Raw genomic sequence first — 18893 nt, 5'->3', positions numbered from 1 at the left:
TCAAAGGTTGTTTATAGCCTAAATATTTGATAATATTTCAACCAGGACAATAACATCGTAAATATAAAAGGTAAACAAGAAAGGCACTCTCGGTCGCCGCATGAAAAAGCTTTGTGACACGGCAGGGTCCACTCATTCAGACTGCTCTTACGCCCTCATTTTTCAGAATACAAGCCTGAAAAGTCAATCGATACTGTAATGGCATTGAATAGAAAACTACAACAAAACAAATTTCCCTGAATGGATTTTTCTCAGGTTTTCGCCTGCCAAATCAGTTCTGATATACTCAGACATTATTTTAAGTTTTGGAAACTTTAGAGTGTTTTCTATCTAAATTTACGAGATATATGCATTTCCTATCTTCCAGGCCTGAGTAGAAGGCAGTTTAATTTGGGCATGCTTTTCATCCAAAATTCCAAATACTGCCCCCTAGAGAAGTTAACTGTTGAAAATCCTTATTTTTTTGCCAGAGAAGGATGCCCCCGGATCCCCCTACTGGCTCTGGGCTAAGCCCAAAATGTTTAGAAATCCTAGAAAAGCCCCAGGGCATGTTCATAATGACACTCACATTCAGTCAAAATCACTAAAAAAAAACACTTGTGTTTTTGTCAAGGCATATATATCTGCAAAGTTTACCAAAAAATATAGGTTAATATAACAAAAAGACATGTTTCTCTTTATTTAAGCATACAAACCATATGATATTTAATACTGTTTGATAGCAAATTATCTTCAGTTTATAACATTCACACATTAAGCCATCCTTTGCAACACAACAATCCCTTTCTATTGGTCGAACAGGGTCTTGGGACCAATCAAAATACTTTGAACAACATGACTTGGAACACGTCTACAGTACACATAGAGATCGATAGATGGCGCACTGCCCATGCAGTGACAGAAACAGTTAATGGCAAAATATAGGAGTGCCCTCTTTCCAACTCTGGAAAGAATTACTATTGCAACAACACATCATCAGTAGGGTAAAACTAACCTGTCACGACGGTCTAAACCCAGCTCACGTTCCCTATTAGTGGGTGAACAATCCAACGCTTGGTGAATTCTGCTTCACAATGATAGTCACTAGTCACAAACAACTTTCTCTAAACAGTAACAGTTAGAGTTAATAATTTTTAAATAAAGGTTGAAATCTTATTTTTTACTTATAGGGAGAGAAACTTCTCTGCATGTTTTTTGTGCACATTGGGAGAGGAGGTTCGTTCTACAGTCGTGCAGCGGAGCAGGGTGGCGGTGAAATGGGGTTCAGGGGTGAGATTTCAAGGGTTGGAGAACAGAGTTCTTTCAGGGCACAGCTACTTTAAAGGGGCTGCCAGGAACACTGTCATCCCCCCACTTGACGATAATGGTGTAGTTGTCCTTGTCTTTGACAGTGTAGGTGACGTTGTACAGGCGGTTGCCCATGTGTTTAACATACACCTTTTCACAGGGCGTCCTGGTGCCGTGGACTCCCACAAGCAACATGTTAGTACCTGGAAGAGGGGAGGGTTAGGAATGGTACTCGAGGAGTGTGTGTATGTGTGCGTTACATATTGGTGTGTGTGTTACATATTCCTTGAATCTGTTCTTCTCACCTGCTTTGCTCTCAGTCCACATTGAATACATTCTTCTGTCCGACCAGAGCCTTGGTGAGCCCGCCGCCTCAACACACCACCTTGCTGGCGTCAGAGGTCAGTTTTGAGGAGGACGAGGTACTGTACGCTCCTGCTACCTTGGACGTCTTAGTAATCATCTGTACCAGGACCGAGGACGTCTCGTGAAGGCTGTGACCACTAGACAGACGGGTACCTGAGGGAGGTTACAATGTTACAAAAGAGCTGCAGTAACAACTCAAACCAGAGATTACATAATCTAACACCTCCCCTCCTCAGAACAGACAAGAGCACCATGAATGGGGGTTTCTTATGAGAGGGTGGGTGGCTACTTAGAACAACACTGTTAACCTGAGGCTACTGTTTTCCCCATCTCAACATATTCATACAACATAGATTCCTCATACTCAGGGGGATTCTTTGTAACTTCACAACAACATACAGTATCGAGCCTTATTTTCTACATTTTGCCGGTGCTTCAGAGGATGCACTCAGTCTTCAGCACTGACGTCAGTGCCTACTACGTTTTTACTTACGTATGTTGTTGTGAAGTTACAAAGAATCCCCTTGAGTAACATTTACGTAATTTGTTATTTATATTACATTTCTAGAAACTTTGAACTTTTGAACTTTTCAGAGTGTCTCGTTTTATACTGAAAACCTCAAACATCCTTTTCATCAACATCTGTCAGTCAAGCTGCACACACACATCACACACCGAACACACACCTGTGACTTTGGCTTTGAATGGGCTGCCCACTATATGGTTGGGTCCTCCATATTTGATGGTGATGAGATAGTTGCCGGGGGCCATGGGTGTGTAGATGACCTTGTAGCCATCAAGGCAATCGGTACAGTCCATCTTCACCTTAGAGGGACCGTCGATGGTCACGGACAGGGCACCCGACCCCGCATTACAGGTGTTCACTACAAACTCTGAGGCTACACCTAGAGGGAGAGAGAAAGACTACATGGTGAGTAGACCTAGCATTCATAATGCATCATTTTAAGACAGCATCACAACTAGGGATGTGGCGGTCACAATTTTCGTCAGCCAGTGATTGTCAAGCAAATAACTGTCGGTCTAATGGTAATTGACCGTTAATTATCATAAACACATTTAGCATCTCCTGGCTTCCACACATACCCTACAAGCCACTGATGCAGACCTTTGGAACATATACATTTAGAAAAGTCTAATAAATCGATGTAATATAGCCTACACCGCAATAAATCCATGATTTATTTTAGACAGGTCTAAAGAAGCATGATATGAAGAAAATGTAGTCTATTTCAGAAGAACAGAATAGCACACTCTGAGTTGTCCTTATGTTAGGTCCTGATCTGGCTATGCCAAATGGCTGTGGGCTACACTAGTTCATTTAGAAGACAAGATTTACTTAGAATTCCATGGCATTATTTTATAGTATGAAGAATACAATTGAACAAAGCTAAATAAAATAGAAAGGATATTTTCTCCAAATGAGATTTGAAGGAGTCCAGGTGACTCCACTGACGTGTAATGATGGTGACCGGTGTGCATAATGATGGGCAGCCTGGCGCGAGAGGGTGAGCGGGAGCAGGCGTGATGTTTGAGAGGTTTTTGACAATACACTCGAGATGTATGTGTTCCAGAGTAGAGAGACCCACGGTAGTTACTTTAATTTTGTACTGGCAGTGTCTGCTGTGGCATGTGGGAAGGTGCAAATTACCTGAAAAATATCTAATCTCTCAATGTTCACATTGTAGGATTTTTTTATTAATTTATTTGCAAATTATGGTGGAAAATAAGTATTTGGTCACCTACAAACAAGAAGATTTCTGGCTCTCACAGACCTGTAACTTCTTTAAGAGGCTCCTCTGTCCTCCACTCGTTACCTGTACTAATGGCACCTGTTTGAACTTGTTATCAATATAAAAGACACCTGTCCACAACCTAAAACAGTCACACTCCAAACTCCACTATGGCCAAGACCAAAGAGCTGTCAAAGGACACCAGAAACAAAATTGTAGATCTGCACCAGGCTGGGAAGACTGAATCTGCAATAGGTAAGCAGCTTGGTTTGAAGAAAACAACTGTGGGAGCAATTATTAGGAAATGGAAGACATACAAGACCACTGATAATCTTCCTCGATCTGGGGCTCCACGCAAGATCTCACCCCGTGGTGTCAAAATGATCACAAGAACGGTGAGCAAAAATCCCAGAACCACACGGGGGGACCTAGTGAATGACCTGCAGAGAGCTGAGACCAAAGTAACAAAGCCTACCATCAGTAACACACTACGCCGCCAGGGACTCAAATCCTGCAGTTCCAGACGTGTCCCCCTGCTTAAGCCAGTACATGTCCAGGCCCGTCTGAAGTTTGCTAGAGAGCATTTGGATGATCCAGAAGAAGATTGGGAGAATGTCATATGGTCAGATGAAACCAAAATATAACTTTTTGGTAAAAACTCTACTCGTTGTGTTTGGAGGACAAAGAATGCTGAGTTGCATCCAAAGAACACCATACTCTTTTTCTCGCACAATTGCATAGCCTATAGAAATGTTGCGCAACATGAACTCATGGGCTTTCATGAAGTGTTTGATTAGATTTTTGAATACATTTGAAAATGATGTCAGAGTGATTAAAGGGACAATAGAGTACCAGGCAGTTAGCATGTTTGGTAGGCTACTAATGACCAGGAGAAGCGTAATTACCGTGACTAAACGGGCATGTGGAATTTGACTGCCTTCATGACTCGTGAAAGCTTGTGTGGCAGTAATATGGTCACCGCAACAGCCCTAATCACAATAGGCAAAACTGGTTGAAATGATGTCACTGGAACCAGATTACAACCAATGATTAATATACTGTATGTATATTAATCATTGATGACAAACCTCTCCTACATGTGTTGTCAGTAGCAGAGGGTCTGTGTACAGCGGGAGTAAGAAGATAAGAAGAAAATATAGAGTAGTGTATGTACCTGTGGATCCTCCATCCAGTCCAGGCCCATAAACTGTCACCATGCCTGGGTCTCCAGCCTGTCCGGCCTCCCCCACCCTCACGTTGAACGGACTTCCAGGGATGTGGCTGCCATTGAACTTGACGTCGATGGAGTGCACCCCATTCTCACGGGGAATGAAGCGGATGGCGTTCTTGTCTGGGGAATATGAGTGATTAGATATAAATAAATGTAATGTTATAAAGTTAATGTTTTGTTCAACATTAAGTAACACATTTGTCCCCATCTCTCCCATTTAATTTTGATTAGTGGTGGCTGTAGTTAGCTGAAGTTAGGAATAGTGTGTACAGAAATCCGAACCTCGAATTAGTCTCTTTAGGCCCATGGACTACTTTCAGAGTAAGGAACCATATAACTGTGAGGTCTAACACCAAACCTATCCTTATATCTTACCACTGTCCAGGTCTGTGATGTAGCACTCCTCTGCTGAGCCGGAGGGGGTATGGACCTTAGCATCAACCACGCCCCTTGCCCCGTTACACTGTACAGCGAACGACGCTTCCTGGTTCACCTTTAGGTCCTTCTCCTGAGGGGAGGAGGAAGGAAAAACAGGGTCAGGGCCTGGTAAAGCTCTTTAAGCTTGCCTTGTGTGTGTAGAATGTGTGTTTTTAACTGTGACTCATCTTGTATATGAAACTACAATAAGGAGGTAAGTCGAGAGATTCCCGGGCTGGGTGTGTGTAAGAGGGAGAAGGTGTTAATGTGTTTCCTAGTGGGGGATGATGAGCAGTACTGATGAGTAAGACCCCACATCCCTCTCACTCACCATTAAACAACAACACATTCAAATAGCCTTGGTTACTGCTATAGCCCACGCCTCCAGTTACACTTCCAAGGACAAACAAAGCCTGACCAACAAGCGACTATTGTTATGCTAAATTATGGTCTTGTGAGGAGTGTTCTAACACAATACATAAATATGTGATATTGTGTGTGTGTGTGTGTGTGTGTGTGTGTGTGTGTGTGTGCGTGTGTGTGTGTGTGTGTGTTCCTACCTGCAGGCTGGTGACAGTGAGTCGGCATGCCTCATCAGACAGCGTTGCTATGGGAACAACAAAGGGGCTGTCGGGGATGTGCTCGTTGTTGAACTTGATTGACACTTCATAGTCACCTGAGGACACAGCGGAACCAGGGAGTTAGAGACAAATAACAGTGATCAGTTGATTGAAATCTAGTAGTAGGAAAGGAGAAAAACATGGCGTAAATTACATAAAAGATCTCAGTTTAGTATGATCAGATCAATAGCTGTCAGTGTCTCTGCTGAATATGAGAGCTTATCTGTTTCTTTGATAAACTGTGGGAAAGACTGACACCTTGTAGTCCGTGTGTTTGTTTCTTACTGTGTCCTCATCCCTCTAACTGGGGACAACTGCTATGTAGCTTTTTAGACCAACTACTGCCTAGCCTCCTGCTATGTAGCTTCTTAGTGCTATGTAGCTTCTTAGTGCTATGTAGCTTCTTAGTGCTATGTAGCTTCTTAGTGCTATGTAGCTTCTTTGGATTTTAAATGATACAATGTGGGTGACCCATTTAGAAATTACAGCACTTTTTGTACATGTTCCCCCCATTTTAGGGAACCAAAATAATTTAGACAAGTTTACTTATATGTGTAGTCAAAAGCTTAGTATTTGGTCACAAATTCCTAGCACGCAATGACTCCATCAAGCTTGTGACTCTACACATTTGTTGGATGCATTGGCAGTTTGTTTTGGTTGCGTTTCAGATTATTTTGTTCCCAAGAGAAATAAATGGTAAATAATGTATTGTGTTATTTTGGAGTCATTTTAATTGTAAATAAGAATAGAATATGTTTCGGAACACTTCTACATTAATGTGGATGCTACCATGATTACGGATAATCCTGAATACACATACTGTATAAGTGAATTTGTTCAAATACTTTAGGATTCCAAAAATGAGGGGACTATCAACAAAAGTGCTCTAATCTCTAAACAGTCTGCACTTTAACCTCACTCTCATATTATAATTTGAAAGTGCTGGTGTACAGAGCCCCCCCCCCCCCCTCAAAAAAGTTTCACTGTCCAAATACTTTGTTCAATTTTTGGTCCTTGGAGCTGGATGGGGTTTTTCTACCCTATCTCACCTGGATCCTGTACAATGTAGACCACCCTACAGGATCCATCCTTCCTGTCTTCAAAGGAGATCTCAGCCTTACTGGGCCCCTCTACAGCGATGGACAGACCGCCTGCACCGGCCTCCCGCGTCCAGATACTAAACTCAGCTACGGGGAGGGAGGGAGATAGAGAGGGAGAGAGAGACGGGATTAACCTGGTTCAACTAAAGTAGACAAAAAAATCACGTATTGAAAGTAAAACATTCTTCAAAAATATATGTGCTGTATGCAAAATCAGTGCTAGTTAGTGTAAAGGACAGGACAAATACAACAGTTGTATTTTTTTTCAAAAACAGAGAGGGTCTGGTCAGACTACTTACTTGGTGCTCCTGGCACTCCTCTCTCCAGCCCAGTGCCTCCGGCCCGAACCTTGTGAGACCCCCCTTCTCCCAGGGGTCCCACTGTAAACTGGAAGGGACTCCCTGGGACATGCTGCCCGCTGTACTTCACATTGAACGTGTGGGCCCCCATCTCCTGGGGCACAAAGCGGACACTGTAGGTGCTGTCCCCTCCATCTATGATCTCTGCCTGTTCTGTTTTACCCCCAGGGCTGGTAACCTCGGCCATCATACTACCCTTGGTAGCGGTTTCACCTAGGGGAGGGTGGAGCGAAGGATAGGGGGTGTCAGACTGGCTGGGAGAAAAAGGGTTCTTCGGCTGTCCACATAGGAGAACTCTTTGAAGAACCCTTTTTGGTTCCAGATACAACACTTTTGGGATCCATGATCCCTTTTCACAGAGAAAGGAACCCAAAAGAGTTCTCCTCGGGACAGCCGAAGAAACCTTTTGTTATCAGCTTTCTTTTACGAGTGTAGTTGAAACAACCATATATCGATTATGATCATTGCAAGTAAAACCTTGCTCAATATTGTCGCTATATGTAAAATCAGTAAAAGGAAAACAAGTACAACCGTTGAGTGTTAGTAAATTTGTATTTTTTCTTCATTCATTCTCACCTGGTGTGACTGTAGCGGGTATCCCAGCGAAGCTAGCCAGACTCTCTCTGCCCAGGAACTCTCCAAAAACATCTTTGAATGGACTGGCTCCTCCTGTTCCTCCCGTCTGGGTGCTCTCTTCGACCCTCACCTCCCTCTTCGTCTCGCCGCCCCGCATCTTGCTGATCTCCGTGCTCTCCTTGCGTGTGTACGTGTGGCTGCTGCGTGTGAATGTGCGTGTCATCCTCTCCTGGGCTGACACCATCTGGAACCAGTTTCCTATTGGTGGAGAGAGAGCAGGGATGGTTAGTGTTTGGTTAGTCTTACATGCAAGCTATACTTGAAGACTTGTGATAGCTAGCTTAGCTTTAAAGCCAGCGAGCAAAAGCTGTATGAAAGTTGATTGAGAGTCGAGTGATAGGGGTAACAACCACTGTAGTGTTCATTCTATAGGTGATATTAACACACTTCAGCACCATGAGAGTAATACTTGACCACATTGTGACCATGTTTAAAATGAAATAAAAATCTAAATTCGTTTGTCACATGCTTCGCAAACAATGCTTATTTACTGGTACTTTAAAAAAATGCAGATTTAAAGAAAAAATTGTAACAAAAAAATGAAATAGTGACAAGAGGAATAAATACAGAGAATGCTGAATAACAATGACGAGTAAAACTAACATGGTTGTATACAGGGAGTACCAGTAGCACATCGATGTTCAGGTGTAGGATGTTATTGAATTAGCTATGTACAATACAGTGCATTGGGAAAGTATTCAGACCCCTTGTCTTTTTCCACATTTTGTTACGTTACAGCCTTATTCTAAAATTGATTTTTTTTAAAAATCCTCAATCTACACACAATACCCTAAAATGAAAATGGATTTTTAGAATTTTTGGCAAATTTATCAAAATAAAATAAATATTATTTACATCGGTATTCAGACCCTTTGCTAAGAGACTCTAAATTGAGCTCAGGTGGATCCTGTTTCCATTGATCATCCTTGAGATGTTTCTACAACTTGATTGGAGCCCACTTGAGGTAAATTCAATGGATTGGACATGAAATGATTTGGTAAGGTCCCACAGTTGACAGTGCATGTCAAATCCCCAAAAATTGTTGAGGCACAGATCTAGGGAAGGGTACCAAAAAATGTCTGCATGTCCACCAAGACTCCAGAGCTGGCAGCCAGGCCAACCTGAGCAATCATGGGAGAAGGGCCTTGGTCAGGGAGGTGACAAAGAACCTGATGGTCACTCTGACAGAGCTCTAGAGTTCCTCTGTGGAGATGGCAGAAGCTTCCAGAACGACAACCATCTCTGCAGCAATCAGGCCTTTTTGGCCAGACGGAAGCCTTTCCTCAGTAAAAGGCACACGGCAGCCCGCTTGGAGTTTGCCAAAAGTCACCCGAAAGGACTCTCAGGGCATGAGAAACAAGATTCTCTGGTCTGATGAAACCAAGATTGAACTCTTTGGCCTGAATGCCAAGCGTCACATCTGGAGGAAACTTGGCACCATCCCACCATGTTTTTCAGGAGCAGGGACTGGGAGACTAGTCAGGATTGAGGGAAAGATGAATGGAGAAATGTACAGAGAGATCCTTGATGAAAACCAGCTCCAGAGTGATTCGGGACAATGTCCTTGAGTGGCCCAGCCAGAGCCCTGATTTGAACCTGATCGAACATCTCTGGAGAGACCTGAAAATGGCTGTGCAGCGACGCTCCGCATCCAAACTGACAGAGCTTGAGATGATCTGCAGAGAAGAATGGGAGAAACTCCCAAAATACAGGTGTGCCAAGCTGAAATCACTGACAAATGTGCTTCAACAAAGTACTGAGTAAAGAGTCCGAATAAATTGGTATTTTTTAAATATTTGCATAAATGAAAGAAAAAAACTGTTTTTGCTATGACATTATGGGGTATTGTGTGTAGAGTGATGAGGAAAACAAGGTGACAGAGGTGACAAAACAATTTAATTCAAAGATAAAAACAATTTAATCAATTGTAGAATAAGGCTGAAGCCTAACAAAATGTGGAAAAAGTTAAGGGGTCTGATTACTTTCCAAATGCACTGTAGGTGGGATGGAGTGACTAGGAAACAGGATATATAATTGACAGTAGCAGCAGGGAGTAGCCATTTGATTAGCTATTTTGCAGTCTTGTTTGTTTAGCAGTCTTATGGCTTGGTGGTAAAAGCTGTTCAGGGCCCTGTTGGTTCCAGACTTGATGCACTGGTACCATTTTCCGTGCGGTAGCATAGAGAACAGTCTATGGCTTGGGTGGCTGGAGTCTTTGACAATTCTTTGGGCCTGCCTCTGACAGCACTTAGTATGGAGGTCCTAGAAGGCAGGGAGCTTGGCCCCAGTGATGCAATGGCCATACTCACCACCCTCTGTAGCAGTTGCCGTACCAAGTAGTGATGCAGCCAGTCAAGATGTTCTCAATGGTGCAGCTGTAGAACATTTTGAGAATCTGCGGGCCAGCTGAGGGGGAAGAGGCGCTGTCGTGCCCTCTTCACGACTGTGTGGGTGTGTGTGGATCATGTTAATTCCTTAGTGATTTGGACACCAAGAAACTTGAAGCTCTTGACCCACTCCACTACAGCCCCATCGATGTGGATGGGGGCGTGCTTGCTCCTCCGTTTCCTGTAGTCCATGATCAGCTCCTATGTCTTGCTAACGTTGAGTGAGAACTTGTTGTTCTGGCACCACTGTCAGGTCTCTGACCTTCCCTTATAGACTGCCTCATCGTCGTTGATGATCAGTCCTACCACTGGCGTATCATCAGCAAACATGATGATGGTATTGGAGTCGTGCATGGCCACGGAACAGGGAGTACAGGAGGGACTAAGCACACACCCCTGAGAGACCCCTGTGTTGATGATCAGTGTAGTGGATGTGTTGTTGCCTACCCTCACCGCCTAGGGGGCGGCCCATCAGGAAGTCCAGGATCCAGTCCTAGAGTCCTGAGCTTGGTCATGAAGTTGGAGGGGAATATGGTGAGCTGAAGTCAATGAACAGCATTCTTATATTTCATGGCAATAGATGTGAGGGTTACAGGGTGATATTCATTTAGGCAGATTACCTTGGTGTCCTTGGGCACGGGGGTGGGGACTATGGCACTGGGACGATGGTGTTCAGCTTGAAACATGGTATTGGTATTACAGACCCGGTCAGGGATAAGTTGAAAATTTAAGTGAAGACACTTTCAAGCTGGTCAGTGCATGCTCTAAGTACAGTGCCTTGCGAAAGTATTCGGCCCCCTTGAACTTTGCGACCTTTTGACCTTTTGGATTGTATTTATCATCATTAGTCATTTAGGTCAACATTGGATCATTCAGAGATCCTCACTAAACTTCTGGAGAGAGTTTGCTGCACTGAAAGTAAAGGGGCTGAATTGCACGCCCAATTTTTCAGTTTTTGATTTGTTAAAAAAGTTTGAAATATCCAATAAATGTCGTTCCACTTCATGATTGTGTCCCACTTGTTGTTGATTCTTCACAAAAAAATACAGTTTTATATCTTTATGTTTGAAGCCTGAAATGTGGCAAAAGGTCGCAAAGTTCAAGGGGGCCGAATACTTTCGCAAGGCACTGTATGTGGCCTGGTATTCCGTCTGTCTCCGCAGCCTTGCGAATGCCAACCTGTTTAAAGGTGTTACTCACGTACGGAGAGAGAGATCACACAGATGTCTGGAACAGTTGGTGCTCTCATGCATGGCTCATTGTTGTTTGCCTCGAAGCGAGCATAGAAGGCATTTAGCTCATCTGGTAGGCTTGTGTCACTGGGATACTCACAGCTCAGTTTCCTTTTGAAATCCGTGATAGTTTGCAAGCCCACATCCGTCGAGCATCAGAGCCGGCGTAGTGGGATTCGATCTTAGTCTTATATTGACGCTTTTCCTATTTGATGGCTCATCAGAGGTCATTGCAGGATTACTTATAAGCGTCCGTATTAGTGTCCCGCTCCTGAAAGCGGCAGCTCAAGCCTTTAGCTCAGTGCGGATGTTACCTGTAACCCATGGCTTCTGGATCGGGTATGTAAGTATTGTACAGTAACTCTGGGGGCGATTTCATCAATGCACTTATTAATGAAGCCAGTTATTGATGTGGTAAACTCCTCAATGTTATCGGATGAATCCTGGAAGATATTAAAATCTGTGCTAGCAAAACAGTCCCATAGTTTAGCATCAGATTCATCAGACCACTTCTGTATTGAGCGAGTCACTTGTACTTCCTGTTTGAGTTTTTGCTTGGAAGCAGGAGAATAGAGTTATTGTCTGGTGATGGTTTTTGTGTGTGGAATAAAGGTGATCTACAGTTTTGTCACCTCTGGTTGCACGGGTGACATGCTGGTAAAAATGAGGTAAAACGGATTTAAGTTTTCCTGCATTAAAATCACTGGCCATGACAAACGCTGCCTCTGAATGTACATTTTCTTGTTTGCTTATGGCCCTATACAGGTTGTTGAGTGTGGTCTTAGTGGCAGCATCAGTTTGTGGTGGTAAATAGACAGCTACAAACCATATAGATGAAAACTCTTGGTAAATAGTATGGTCTGTAGCTTATCATGAGGTATTGTAATTCAGGCGAGGAAAGACCTGAGACTCCCTTAACATTAGATATCGCGCACCAGCTGTTGTTAGGCTGTGCTCACCAGGGATTTTGAGGTTGAGGCCACAGGCGCTGCCGACAGAAGCGATGGCGGGGGCAGTTCTCTTCCTGGTGATGCTCTCCTTCATCCTTCCTTCTCCTGTCACCTTCACTGTAAAAGGACTTCCTGAGGATCAGCCAATCAGAGAGTACCAGCAACAGCCAATTAGTGAGGTCAGGGAGAAGTGTATTAGCCAAGGAGAGGTCCGAAACCGGAATTGGTGCAGAAAAAAAAATCACAGGTAACAGTGACTGACAATGTTGTTCGATAATGAAACGCAATCTCACCTAAACCAAGTTAATTTTACACATTTTTGATAACATTTACAAAACTGAAGTAAGACAAAGAAACACTAACCTGGGATGTGCTTGTCAGAAAACTTGATGTTGATGATGTGGTTGCCTGTCTCTGTCGGGCAGTAACTGACTCTGCACGTCCCATCCTCCACAACCTCACAGTTAATATCCACTTTACTCGGACCCTCGATCGACAACCCCAGACCACCATAACCTGAGAAAAAGAGAAGGCAATGGAGAGAGCATTGTATCTGTCAATGAACTTTAGCAGATATGGGTAAGATTATCTTAAAAGCAAGATATACCCATTTTGAATGTTGATGCGAAACTCGTCATACCGGCTGTATTTCTGCCTGCTTGAAAGGCGAATAGCTCAGACACACATGAACACTTGAAATGACTCTGGGAATCGATAGAACATCACTCAGAGATGCACAAAAACTATAAACATTCAAAATGGGTGAATCTTTCCTTTAATATGTCTAACATGCCTTACCTGCATCCCTAGTGTCCACAAAGAACTCAGCCATTTTGAAGGCGTGTGCCTCCACCAGTCCTTTACCAAAGGCCTTGACCCGACTGGCCTCGCCAATATCTGACTGGCCAACCTGGATCTTGAAAGGGCTGTTGGTCACGTGCTTACCGTTCTTCTTCACGCTCACCTCGTGCTCTCCCACCTCCTTAGGGGTGAAGGAGATACCTGCAGATGGAGAGATGGAGGAGAGGAGTGTGTAAGTAGATATTTGAACAGAATACTTAAACAGGGATTAGTTAAAGGATTCACAAATTCTGACAGTGCTGTCATCATTTTATGCTTCAAGAAAGCTGAATTCAGTGCAGTCTGTCTGTCTGTCTGTCTGTCGTGAGTCCCAAGACTGATGGTTCACACGGAGAAAAATATACTTTGCTTCAGAGTAAGGAAACTAAACCATTTATTCTACCCACCAGCGCCATGTTATTGAAAGTCTCTAGCTCAGGCCAGACTATTGGGTAGTATCTCACCTATGTGTCTGCTGGGCAGTCTCTTGAGCAAACACGGCTCTTCGTTGCCTGATGGAGCTCTAATATTAGCCGTCAGCAGACTCAGGTCAGACTCTGTGATCTTCAATGACAAGTCTGCTGCTGTCCCCACGTTGACCTGGGATGTCCTGATAGAGCCATCACCTTGATAGAGAGAAAATAGATTGACACACCATTTATTAACATTTACTAACTACATAGTAACATGTATTAACCATTTACAAACTATTTACTTACCATTAACTAACAGTTACTAACATGTACAAACAATTACGAACATTCACTCACAATGGCTGACCATTTACTTACACTTAAAGATAATTTGCTAACCCTTTACTAACCATCCCGAATACCATTTTACGTAGAGCCCTACAACACATATGATTGATCACTATACCAGTGATTTCAAGGCAAAAGTATGAGTGGCATTGTGACTGTATGTGGGTGCACCCCTGAGTGTTCTGGTCCAGACCCACTCACCAGTGATTTTAGCAGTGAAGGGGCTGCCGGCTATGTGTTTGTTGTCAAACATGACAATGATCTTGTAGTCTCCTGGTGAGGTGGGCAGGTAGGATACAATACAGGTTCCATCCTTATTGTCTTCACAGGTGATCTTTGCCTTAGAAGGACCCTCCACCGCTAGGGACAGACCACCTGTAGGGTGGGTAGGAGAAGGGGGGGGGGAGAGAGAGAGAGAGGGAGAGAGAGAGAGAGAGTTTTACTCAACTGTCTACATAGGATTAGATGGAGAAATGTTTTCCCATCATTGTGGGCAGAGGGGGATACAAGTCAATAAAACTGTTCCAAAAGTATTGGTTTAAATAAGAAAAATATTCAGAAGAAGTACCTTCTCCAGCGTTCTTGGTGACCACAATGAAAGTGACAGGTTTGTTGATGGACCCTTGACAGAGACCAGGGCCGTATGCTGTCACCAGACCACTGTTCATAGCATCCACATAGAACTGAAGGGGGCTTCCTGTGAGGGGGAGAGATTTAATGGAGGGAATGGACCATCAGAAAAAAGTTTGTTCAATGTTCATCAATGTTTATTTAACATTCATTTACATAAATACGCCTGTTTAAACACCTGAGTGTGCTCCCTTTCTGGCCTCTAGGTCACCAGGCTGCTCGTTATGGCGCACACCTGTCATCATCGTTACACGCACCTGGGCACAATCAGACTCACCTGATTATGATTATCACTTCCCTGATTACCTTCCCTACACAAGTATGTCACTCCCTTTTGTACCTTCTCCAGGTGTTATTGTTTCTGTTCCTGTGTCAGTTCTGTGCGTTGTTGTTCGTGATTCTTATTTTTGTATTATGTTGGGTTTATTTATTAAAACACTCACTCCCTGAACTTGCTTCCCGACTATCAGCGCACATTGTTACAAAATAACGCCTTACCTAAGGGAAGCATCATTCTTTTGTTTTTTTTTGTTTTGGTGGGAATTTGGTCGGGTCTGGGAGCCGCTACAGGCTCTCATGCCTCAGACTGATCTAAAGGCTACCAGCGGAGCTGCCTCAGCCGGCTCGTCTGGCTTTCATGGTTTTGCCGGAGAGTCCGGCTCCCCTGCTTCTACCGGCTCGTCAGGCTCTCATGCCTCAGCCGGATTGCCAGGCTCCCCTGCCTCAGCGGGTCTGTCAGGTTCCAGCGCCCCTGCCGGCGACAGGTTCCCGCGCATCAGCAGGGGTGACCGGTCGGCTCCTGATCCCCGGGAACGTCCCTTTGGTTGGCGTCCTGCGGCAGTAGCAGAACTCGCTGGGGAGGGGGTACCGTCACGTATGCTCTCTCTCCGGCGCTCTAGGTTGCAATGCTCCCGCTTCTCAGCCGGACTGACAGGTTTCCTGCACCTCAGCAGAAGTGACCAGTCTGCTCCTGATCCGCGGGATCATCATTTTGGTCGGCGTCCTGCGGCTGGAGCCACGAGTCGGGAGGGGATATTGTCACATGTGCTCCCTCTCTGGCCTCTAGGTCACCAGGCTGTTCATTCCCCAGGCGTTATTTATTAAGACACTCACTCCCTGAACTTGCTTCGTGGCTCTCAGCGCACATCGTTACGTGAGCTGGATTTTTTGTTGTTGAAATATAAACATAAGAATCTTAATTGAGCATAACTACTTAAATTGAGTCTGGGTTAAGTTTGAAGACAGGCAAGGTGACAAGGTGACAAGGTGTTTTCTCCTCTGGTTTTGACAGACACTGTACCTGTAACGGTTGTCGTCTTCCTCTTCTGAGGAGGAGTAGGAAATATAGGACCAATACGAAGCGTGGCAAGTGTTCATCATATTTATTACACTGAACACAGGAAACAAACGAACAAGCGAATAAAGAAAAAACTAAACAGTCCCGAATGGTGAAAAACACTGAAACAGAAAATAACCTCCCACACCCAAGAGTGGGAAAACAGGCTACCTAAGTATGGTTCTCAATCAGAGACAACGATTGACAGCTGCCTCTGATTGGGAACCATACCAGGCCAAACACATAGAAATATAAACACAAGAACAAAACATAGAATGCCCACCCCAACTCTCGCCCTGACCAGCCTAAAGTAGAAACATACAAAAGGAACTAAGGTCAGGACGTGACAGTACCTGGGATGTGATTACCTGGGATGTGATTTCCTTCATAGTTGATGTCCATCTCGTGCAGACCCTTTTCAGTAGGGTTGAATTTAACTGTGATGGTCCCATCATTGTCATTTATTATGTAGGGATGGGCAGTCTTACCGTAGGGCATACGCACCTCACCTGGAAATTCCAGGAAAGGAAAGTGAGTGTGTCATTGTGTCAGAAACAGGGAGAGTATCTACAGGTACCTGTGTACTGTTTTATGTGTTAATGAGTATCTGTTAGGATTACAACGTTCTGTAAAGTTTCCCAAATTTCCAGGTTTTCCCCAAATCCTGATAGGATAATCTTTGCATCCTTGCATAAGCAGAGAGGGAATCCTTTAACTAGGGTTTTGGGGGGAAACCTGGGAAATTTGGGAAAGTTTACGGAAAAGTCCCTGTACCTGTGATCGGTCCCTGCTGTACAGTGAACGGGATGACCAGGTTGAGAGGGCGGAACTGATCCATGCCGTCACTAAGGACAATGGTCTCATTTGTTGCCTAAAAGGGCATATGATACATGTACGAGTAACTATAGCAAGCTATGTCTATACAAAGTAAAAATGTAACTTTAATGCAGCCTTTTTGACTCAGTTAAAATGTTGTTAAACCCTTATAAGACATTATAAAGATTGATACATGATATCAACAAGTTATAAAGCAGTGAAGTATTACCCAATGTTAGTATTGTCCCCCAGAATGCTCCACACCACTCTCTCAACAGACCCCCTTCCCCCCAATTTGTGTCTCTGATTCAGGCGAAATGAATTTCTATTCCTGTGATACCCACCTAGCTACTTAATATCAATACACTAACTGTAAGTCACTCTGGATAAGAGTGTCTGGTAAATGACTACCTGAAAATTACATTTTAAATCAAATTTTTGCTATTTTGTAGCTTTGGCAACTGTGTGTCTGTTTTCTATCCCAGTTCGCTCCTCTCCCTGTAGGCTATACAGACACTCCACACTCCTTGGCTGCTACCCTAATTTAGTGTACCCATGTGCGCATAACCCATATGGAATTCCTGGTCTCTGGTAGCGTTTGGAACTGCCGATCTGCAGTCAAGAACGCCCGAGTTCATCTTAGTCTATACTGCACTTCAGTCCCTTAACTTTTTGGCCCTGATGCAGACATGGATCACCCCAGACAACACTACTACTCTAGCTTCTCTCTCTTCATCTGATTGTGTTTTATTTCATAGTCCGAGAGCATCTGGTCGTCGTGGTGGTGGCACATGGCTACTCATTTCTCCTAAGTGAATATTTTGGAATTTTCTCCCTCTCTCATCTGTCCATCCCCTCATTTGAATTCCATGATGTCACTGTCACTTGTCCACTCATTGTTGTCACCCACCAGGTGCCCTTAGAGAGTTCCTCAATGAGCTTAACACCATGATAAGCTAATTTCCTGACGATGGCTCACCGCTCTTCATACTTGGTGACTTCAACCTTCTGACGTCTGTCTGCCTTCGATTAATTTCTTTCCAACTCTCTCATTCCCCTCATTGCCTCTTTTGACCTCAACCTTTCCCAGACCTCTCCCACTCACAAGGCAGGCAATATGCTTGACCTCATTTTTACTAAAGGCTGTTTACCTACTAATCTCACTGCAACCCCGCTCCAGCTCTCTGATCACAACTTTGTTTCCTTTTCTGTCTTCCTCTCCTCCAAACCTAGCCACTCAGGCCCAAGCCAGATGGTCCTACGCCGTCGCAATCTTCGCTCTCTCTCTCTCCCACTACTCCCTCCTCTTATCCTATTATCTCTCCCTTCTGCTAAATTATTCTCCCTCCTGTCTCCTGATTCTGCTCTTCAACCCTACTCTCCTCCCTTTTTCTCATCCTATGACTCATACTGTTCCCTTTCTTACCAGCAGGCTTGGCCCTCCCCTCCTGCTCCGTGGCTGAGTGACTCATTGCAAGCTTACAAAACAGCATGTGGGCAGCTGAACAAAATTGGAGGAAAACTAAAATTCCAGAGGATCTATCATCCCTCCACTCCCCGTATCTACCTTCTCTTCCTCTGTATCCACTGTTAAAGCCACTTTCTACTCTACATTTCAAGCTTCTGCCTCTAACCCCAGGAAACTCTTTTGCACCTTCACAGCCTTCCTTAGTTCTTCACCTCCTCCCCCTCCCTCCTCCATCTCTGCAGACTTTGTCAACCACTTTGAAAAGGTTGACAGCATCCGCTCCTCATTCACTCAGCCACTGGGACCAGTGGACTGGTGTCCCCCAGTCCACTGGTCCCACTCACACAGAACTACCCTACTTCTTGACCTCTTTTCCCCCTCTCTCTCCAGATTAAATCCTGCAACTAGTACCCTACAACCTACCCGCTCGACCTCACACCCCCTCCCATTTCTAGACCATCTCTGGAGACCTTCTCCCATTCCTCACTTCCCTCATCAACTCATCCCTGACCACTGACTGCGTCCCCTCTGACTTCAAAATAGCCCGAGTCACTCCCCTCCTCAAAAAACCAACACTAGACTCCTTTGACGTAAAAACTGCAGACCGGTATCTTTGTTCTGTACTTTACAAAATACTTGAGCATGCTGTCTCTAACCAACTCTCTCGTTATCTCTCTCAGAACAACCTTCTTGACTCTAACCAGTC

At 44.3% G+C, this 18893-nt stretch overlaps 1 pseudogene; it reads right to left on the bottom strand.

The window, feature by feature from the left end:
• Nucleotides 1-763: 763 nt before the first annotated feature.
• Nucleotides 764-18893, bottom strand: part of LOC135525215 (filamin-C-like) — a 69794-nt pseudogene continuing 51664 nt past the window's right edge.

Source organism: Oncorhynchus masou, chromosome 31 (assembly GCF_036934945.1).
Source record: "Oncorhynchus masou masou isolate Uvic2021 chromosome 31, UVic_Omas_1.1, whole genome shotgun sequence".
In the NCBI taxonomy this organism is placed as follows: domain Eukaryota; kingdom Metazoa; phylum Chordata; class Actinopteri; order Salmoniformes; family Salmonidae; genus Oncorhynchus; species Oncorhynchus masou.
This window is presented reverse-complemented; position numbering and strand designations above follow the sequence as displayed.